Here is an 8700-nt window from a genome sequence, read left to right on the forward strand (position 1 = left end):
TGAACCTTTCTATTCTCATTGCTTCTACAGATTGTGAATTAAAAATAAACATTTTTGCTAAAAGTATTATTATATTATTGATTGATTGACTATGACTTTTCAGATCACCCAGTAATGCTATCTGCAAGGTTAGTTCCAGGTAAATATTGCAATCCTTTAGCCATTCCTGGACCTGTGTCCAAAAACAAGCTACAAATGGACAGAACCAAAACAAATGATCTAATGATTCTATCTCTTCACAGCAAAATCTGCAGAGCTGGGAAGATTGTATCCCCCATATAAATAACATTATATTGGTAGCAAGAATTTTATATAATAATTTAAATTGAAAGATTCTAATTTTTGAATCCGGTGTCGTTTTGCGTGTCAGTTCATAAACACTATGCCATGGGATCGGTACGTCAAAGATCTCTTCCCAACTATTTTGCAATCTATATGGGACGGCTGTCAATCCTTTGGTCCTTAAGTGAAACTGATATACTTTTTTATTTATCACAGTTTTCCTTAACCAATTATGTTCTTTAATGCAAGGCCGACAGACAAGTTCCTTACTTTCTCCCCCTTCAACTTTCCTCTTCCACTTTTGCGGTAAGGCTGCAATTATTTGGTTGTAATTTTGGGTAGAGCAGACATTTCCATATGTTTTTGTTAGCTGCATGTGCGACATAACTCCACCAGTCCTACCGATGATATCATTTACGAAGATTATACCTTTTTTAAACATTCTGTCAAAAAATAAAGGTTTTTTGTCAATTAGTATATTTGAATTTAACCACAATATTTGTTGCATTATTTGTTCTGTCGTTTCTGGAGGATTAAATTGAAATTGCAACCAACTTTCTATGGCTTGTTTTAGAAATAGTGACATTTGGGAGATTATTTCCTTTTCAAATAACTGAAAGTGAGAGGTTGTAATCTGAATAAAGGGAAAAGGGCCTTTCTTGAACAGTGGGTGAGACAATCTTACTAATTTGCTTGAGAACCAGTTCGGATTTAAGTATAACTTTTGGATGACTGAAGATTTTAGTGATAGGTCTAATGCTTTAATATTTAATAATTTCTGTCCTCCGAATTCATATTCATTATATAAATATGCTCTTTTAATTTTGTCTGGCTTGCCGTTCCAAATAAAATTGAATAATTTTTTCTCATATAATTTAAAAAACTGTTTGCTAGGCGTAGGCAAGACCATAAGCAAATAGGTAAACTGGGATAATACTAAAGAGTTAATCAGGGTGATTTTTCCACAAATTGACAGGTATTTTCCTTTCCATGGTAGTAAGATCTTATCTATTTTTGCTAACTTTCTATTAAAATTTATTGAAGTGAGAGCATTTATTTCCTTTGGGATATGTATTCCGAGTATATCCACATTACCATCAGACCATTTTATTGGTAAACTACATGGTAATGTAAAAATTGTATTTTTTAGTGATCCAATACGTAATATAGTACATTTGTCATAATTTGGTTTTAATCCAGAGAGGTTAGAAAATGTATCTAGATCCTCTATGAGGCTGTGGAGGGATTCTAGTTGTGGATCTAAAAGAAAACATGAATCATCTGCGTATAATGACACCTTTGTTTTTAAGCCCTGTATTTCTAATCCTCTGATATTATTATTGGATCTGATTTTAATAGCTAACATCTCGATGGCCACAATAAATAGATATGCCGATAGTGGACAACCTTGTTTCACTCCTCTTGACAGTTTAAAACTTTCTGAGAAATAGCCATTATTTACTATTTTACACCTAGGGTTACTATACATGATTTTGACCCATTTTATAAGAGATTCTCCAAAATGGAAATGCTCCAGGCATTTATATATAAATTCCAGTCGCTTGCCCTTCCTCAGTAAGAAAACTGTAGTTTACATAAAGCCAACCAAACTAGTCCCTTCATTTAAATCAAGTTTAACAACAAGCCTACAGAGAATGCCAAACCCTGCATCCTACATACATACCTGTCACTGCAACAACGACAGCAAACCTTGTCCGGTAAAAACTGGGTTACCATGGTGACCTACCTTAACACAGGGGTGTGGCGGCTCTGTAGGTGCGGCCCGAAACTACACCTGATCCCTGAGCTCCATACTGTCTGACTGTCCCAGATAGCCTACAGTACCTTAATCCGGCATCACATAAAACTATCTGATAAGGACAAGAACACTGATAAGCTCAGTTTCCTTGCAGGTCTCTTAATCAGTAGAACATTTTCATGTTATTGTCCACAGCTAGGAGCTAAATGTGTTAGTTCTGGCATTTATGCGACATTTGCAGTATAATGTGAGTAAAATCGGATTAGAGCCTGACTGTAAAGTACAGTACCTCTCAGCTGGAACCACTTCACACCTCTGGAAGCCTAATGGAAGGAATAACATAAGGGAGCTGTGGAGTGTAGGCGTTGCAAAGGGAGTGGATAAAAACTGGAAGCTCATTCGGCTACTCAAAATAGTGTATTTCAGGCTATCAAACCGCACATTAATTTGCATAAATATCTACAAATCAGCCTTGGGCTGGCTGAATGACAGTTTCTAAACAGTAGTAGACAAAAGAGTGGTGGACACACCATGGTGGATTCTAATGACATTTATTTACACATTGTTGTCATTGCTCTTTTGTCTGGGCTGTGTGTGTGAGAGCAGTTCATGAACTACTCTTCCAGACTGCAAAACAGGCTACTGTATGTAACCCCTGTTGGCTACAGTAGCCTACAATGTGAAGCTCTTTTATTCTGGCAACAAAACATCACTCTCTGCAATGTGTGAAAAATGTGTGCTAAGAAGAGTGTTTAAATGTCCATCTAAGCGCAGCTGTTAAAGCAACAGTAACAACCAGCGATACAATAGCCTAACAATACCAAAGAATATGAGCTGTGTGCGGGAATTTGATCTTTGGATTGTAGACCCATTGTGGAACAAGGAAATGGGCTATGGGATAGCATTTAGCAATTTCCCAATTGATTAAAGAAGAACAAAACAAATAGAAACAAAGGATAAAATAATTTTAATTGCTTCTCAGTTTAAGAAAAACAACAGATAGCCTACGATGCAAACCAACCACGATGGTTTAAAACAGTGGAAACACAAGAAATGTGAATGAATGAGTCGAAGGCTAGTCTACTCGATTTATTGTAGCCTAATAACATATTCGATTTTACTTATTATATGTGCATTCTTTCAAGTAAAAGGAAAACAATGCATTTGTATGATAACCATATTTTAATGGAATCCTGTAAAAACGCACATTTGAGTGTGGACACAAAGACAGTGCCTGAAAGAATCAGAAAGTGTCGGTCTACTCTAGTGCACTGACAACATGGTCCATGGATATTGTCCACGTATAGGCCTTGTACCAAACAATGGATAGGCTACTTTGTATGTTTGTACCCACTGACGTGTCATGGTTTGCATTACTACATTTGTGAAAAGAAAACACAGCTGTTATTGCCTATAGTTCACGCCACAAACATCACCCCCGGGCGACCACACTAACTTTACGCTCAGTTGAAAATTGTCCTTACCTTGGCGTTCACTCCAACGAGAACGGGCAACGACGACTGGGGAGCCACACGCACGAAAATAAACCTTTTCACAAACCAACCGAGTCGTGATCAAAAGCGCAACAAAACTAAATTCACGAATTTTGTTCGGTTTCTCAGAACGATTCCTTTCTCTGGCCCAGCTACTCCACTCGCTGCTCGCTTGTTCTCTCCCCCTCTAGCACAAACTGCATCCACCACAATCCACTCGTCCCACTAGTGACGTCACCACCGGGGGACAATGCGTGGTATGACATGGAGATTGATTAACTTCTATGAATCATACAATATACCTAGTTGAATGACTGGTTATTTTGCATTCGGAAGTTGCCTTCACAGTCAAGGAGGAAATTCAAATAGCCTACTTTAAAGGTATTAACCTCAATTTGCACAGTGATATAACAAGTAACCAGCTTTATTCTGGTTTTATTAGCATTTGCATGACATGCTGAGTTTCCAGGTTGCTGTGTCAAGGGCAAGTTGCTGCCTTTGACTGGAAGTCAGGACAAATACTCCAATCTGACCTTTGTTCAATGTTTATTCTGCAGTACTGTTTCCTTATGAAAATGTTATCAATAGTTATTTTGAGGAAGTATGATATTAACCAAACAAACCAAATAAAGGGAGTTTGTGCCCACTGAATGCAATCCACTGTGATGTTCAGTATTATAATTTTTTGTATAGAATCTCCCTGTTTCACCCCATTTCAAATGTTTAACTTTTGGTCGCTACTGAACATGACCCATGTCTCAGGGAATGAAAATAAAGATCACTGTGGAGGGCCAAAGCTAGATGTATGTTAGGAGAAGTGCAATATTATCATATAAGGAGATGTATACTTGGAATATGGAGGAGGAATGGAGGGAAAAAGAGAAGCGGAGGAGGTCGAAGAGAGTGAGGGAGGTAGAGGGTGAGCTTGAATCGGAAAAAAAAAGGGAAATGGTTTGTCGAAGAAGTATGGTGGAAAGTGTAAACGCAGGTCCTAATCCAGGCACTTGTCCTCTCCCGTCTGGACAACTGCAACTCGCTGTTGGCTGGGGTCCCCGCGTGTGCCATCAAACCCCTGCAACTTATCCAGAACGCAGCAGCCCACCTGGTTTTCGACCTTCCCAAGTTCTCTCATGTCACCCTGCTCCTCCGCACACTCCACTGGCATCCAGTTGAAGCTCGTATCAACTACAAGACCATGGTGCTTAACTGCGGAACAGCAAGAGGAACTGCCCCTCCCTACCTTCAGGCTATGCTCAAACCCTACATCCCAACCCGAGCACTCCGTTCTACCACCTCAGGTCTCTTGGCCCTCCCAACCCTACCGGAGGGTAGCTCCCGCTCAGCTCAGTCCAAGCTCTTCTGTATGCTTCGGTAAGATTTACTTTTTAACGTTCATAGCAATAGTTATCAACTGTATCGCAGGGATGGAATGTAAATTGAAGAAAATAGAGGATGTGTGGTGGCAGCTGCAGAAAAGTATTTGGGTGTACGAGATTTGATGTCAGAAGAGTTATAGGGTTTGTTGAGTGGTGGAGTCCCGTCCTCCCTACGCCTGAGGTAGGACCAGATAGGTTGAAATAGTGGAATAGGGTGGTGGGTTTTTAAGGACTGTAGGGTTAGATGGCAGGGTATTTTTTAAATATATTTGTTATTTTTCCCTTTCCCCTTTTTCCACGCAAAGTACAAGAGATTTATACTCCAGTCTAGTTGGTGGCGGTAATGCAAAATTTATTGGATGCCAACCACTGTTAAACCAAAGCTGACTTCCAGTAAGTAAACCTTGCTCTCTGTGTAATTACAGAACAACTAGTCTGGTGTAGCCATATCTCCAAAATCAGGTTGTCGTCCCACCTCCGTATAGGTAAGCCTGGTTCTCGACAAGGCAAAAGAACAACAAACTACTAGAAATAATCTCTCTGTTGCTCTTCCATTTCTCTCCCTGGTCTGGTTTGGCTTTGGTTCTTTAGAAGTAAATAATTGCATTACATGCTCCATTTAATATCATACTGTAAACAAACATGACAACGATGCAATGCAAGGAACGAGACAATGTGAATTCCTCTAATGGAGACCATTTGAATGCAGTTCAATTAGACTGAACCGGCTCTCTCCTTATTGAGTGGTCCCTACTGTGGCAACATAGGGCCAACAGATATTCAGTGATTTGAAGAATGACTGAGGAGACCATTACATTTAGAGAGCGCTTCAGATTTCTTTATTACTGTTACTATTCCCAACAGATAGAATAAAGCTCTATGATGGTAAGTGATGGACTGGCATAGCCGCGGGAAGATGTTTTGGGGTGGGGGTGCTGTGAAAACATTTCTCCCCGAGCTGCAGACAGCTGTGTCAGTCGAAAAAAAAATAATACCCCACTGCAGAAGGCCTCTATTGGTCCGCTAATACAGGCAAGGCCGGCCCGCTCATTAGGCAGGATTAGGCGGATTGAAGAAGGCGGCATTTTCTGACCTAAACTGACCAAGACGCATCTCCAACAACACAAACCTCACATAATTCCGCCCAGAAACAATGACAATTTCTCTCAACCAGTGGCATATGGGCTTTTTAGGTGAGTGCTGATGCCGCCCTGTGATAAGCAGTTCCCACTTTGTCAAAGGCAGGGGTGCAAAATATTTAGCTTTTCCATTCCCAGTGCGCCTCTCCAGGGTGCTGCTGTAGGGGAGACGCATTGCTGCCACGCTCCACCAATGTTCTGTCAAAAAAATAATCTAACATAGATCACATAGCAGACATATTAATGGTAGAAAGAATATGAGCCTTTTCTGTAGCCTACAGGCTAGAGATCAAATGTATGACAATGTAATGAGAGACACGTTTTACATCATGCAGGTTTCAAACCTAATTGGCGCCCAATCAATTTTTTTTTTTTTGCTGATGTTAACAAACAACATATCCTAAAAACAGGACAGGTCAAAGTAAAATTAACAATATGGAATGGATAATCAGGCTACTCACAACTGCTGTCCAGGAGTTTTACCTCGTGGGCTAAATTGTCATGATCAGTGGTTTCAAGTTTGTATTCATACATTTTTGACGAGCTGATCATAGCAAAAAATGAAATACTTATGCATTTCCTGCTGTGTAAACATATTGAAAATAGGCTCAGGATAACTCCTGATAAAGTTGGGTAGCTGATATTCAGAGTTTAAATAGCCAAATTGATTAGTCACAGGAATCAGGACTAATAAAGCCAATGCAACAGCCTGTTTTAAAAACGGCTGGCCTACCACATGGATGGGCATTCATAAAATTCCATTGCAGTTCGACATTGCAGGTGGACATAGCATTTTGCAAATTTCAAAATACCAATTGTGCAAAAATATACAGTTTGGAAAACAAATGCTGTCATTTAATGTGTCGTGATATGTATTAATTGTTTAATTTATTTTTTATTTTGTAGGTGTTAGATCAGCTTTAATATTGCAGATAGATTGTGGCTTCCAACAATGTAATTCCAATCCCCCATATATATATTTATATATTTTCCTTTATTATTTTCCACGAACCATACCATCCCTCCCCTAATTGGAGTAAACTAATGGACAACAACCCTTAGGCTTCTACTTCCAGTTTATACATACAGTGAGGGAAAAAAGTATTTGATCCCCTACTGATTTTGTACGTTTGCCCACTGACAATGAAATTATCAGTCTATAATTTTAAATGGTAGGTTTATTTGAACAGTGAGAGACAGAATAACAACAACAAAATCCAGAAAAATGTATGTCAAAAATGTTATAAATTAATTTGCATTTTAATGAGGGAAATAAGTATTTGATCCCCTCTCAATCAGAAAGATTTCTATCTCCCAGGTGTCTTTTATACAGGTAATGAGCTGAGATTAGGAGCACACTCTTAAAGGGAGTGCTCCTAATCTCAGTTTGTTACCTGTATGAAAGACACCTGTCCACAGAAGCAATCAATCAATCAGATACCAAACTCTCCACCATGGCCAAGACCAAAGAGCTCTTCAAGGATGTCAGGGACAAGATTGTAGACCTACACAAGGCTGGAATGGGCTACAAGACCATTGCCAAGCAGCTTGGTGAGAAGGTGACAACAGTTGGTGCGATTATTCGCAAATGGAAGAAACACAAAATAACTGTAAATCTACCTCGGCCTGGGGCTCCATGCAAGATCTCACCTCGTGGATTTGCAATGATCATGAGAACGGTGAGGAATCAGCCCAGAACTACACGGGAAGATCTTGTCAATGATCCCAAGGCAGCTGGGACCATAGTCACCAAGAAAACAATTGGTAACACACTACGCCCTGAAGGACTGAAATCCTGCAGCGCCCGCAAGGTCCCCCTGCTCAAGAAAGCACATATACAGGCCCGACTGAAGTTTGCCAATGAACATCTGAATGATTCAGAGGAGAACTGGGTGAAAGTGTTGTGGTCAGATGAGACCAAAATCGAGCTCTTTGGCATCAACTCATATCGGCGTGTTTGGAGGAGGAGGAATGCTGCCTATGACCCCAAGAACACCATCCCCACCGTCAAACATGGAGGTGGAAAATGTATGCCTTGGGGGTGTTTTTCTGCTAAGGGGACAGGACAACTTCACCGCATCAAAGGGACGATGGACGGGGCCATGTACCGTCAAATCTTGGGTGAGAACCTCCTTCCCTCAGCCAGGGCATTGAAAATGGGTCGTGGATGGGTATTCCAGCATTACAATGACCCAAAACACACGGCCAAGGCAACAAAGGAGTGGCTCAAGAAGAAGCACATTAAGGTCCTGGAGTGGCCTAGCCAGTCTCCAGACCTTAATCCCATAGAACATCTGTGGAGGGAGCTGAAGGTTTGTGTTGCCAAACGTCAGCCTTGAAACCTTAATGACTTGGAGAAGATCTGCAAAGAGGAGTGGGACAAAGTCCCTCCTGAGATGTGTGCAAACCTGGTGGCCAACTACAAGAAACGTCTGACCTCTGTGATTGCCAACAAGGGTTTTGCCACTAAGTCATGTTTTGCAGAGGGGTCAAATACTTATTTCCCTCATTAAAATGCAAATCAATTCATAACATTTTTGACATGCGTTTTTCTGGATTATTTTGTTGTTATTCTGTCTCTCACTGTTCAAATAAACCTACCATTAAAATTATAGACTGATCATGTCTTTGTCAGTGGGCAAACGTACAAA

The 8700-nt window shown here is 40.3% G+C and overlaps 1 protein-coding gene across 2 annotated transcripts in view; it reads right to left on the reverse strand.

The window, feature by feature from the left end:
* Positions 1-3739, reverse strand: part of LOC311129693 (cytoplasmic protein NCK2-like) — a 55877-nt gene extending 52138 nt beyond the window's left edge. The window contains exon 1 of one of the 2 annotated variants that reach the window (XR_014613301.1): positions 3526-3723. The gene's annotated coding sequence lies outside the window, so the exon portion shown is untranslated. Of the gene's footprint in view, positions 1-3525 lie in introns of both variants that reach the window. The other variant, XM_084162100.1, reaches the window with a different exon arrangement.
* Positions 3740-8700: the final 4961 nt, after the last annotated feature.

The sequence above is a fragment of the Coregonus lavaretus genome (assembly GCF_964263955.1).
Source record: "Coregonus lavaretus genome assembly, chromosome: 5".
In the NCBI taxonomy this organism is placed as follows: Eukaryota; Metazoa; Chordata; class Actinopteri; order Salmoniformes; family Salmonidae; genus Coregonus; species Coregonus lavaretus.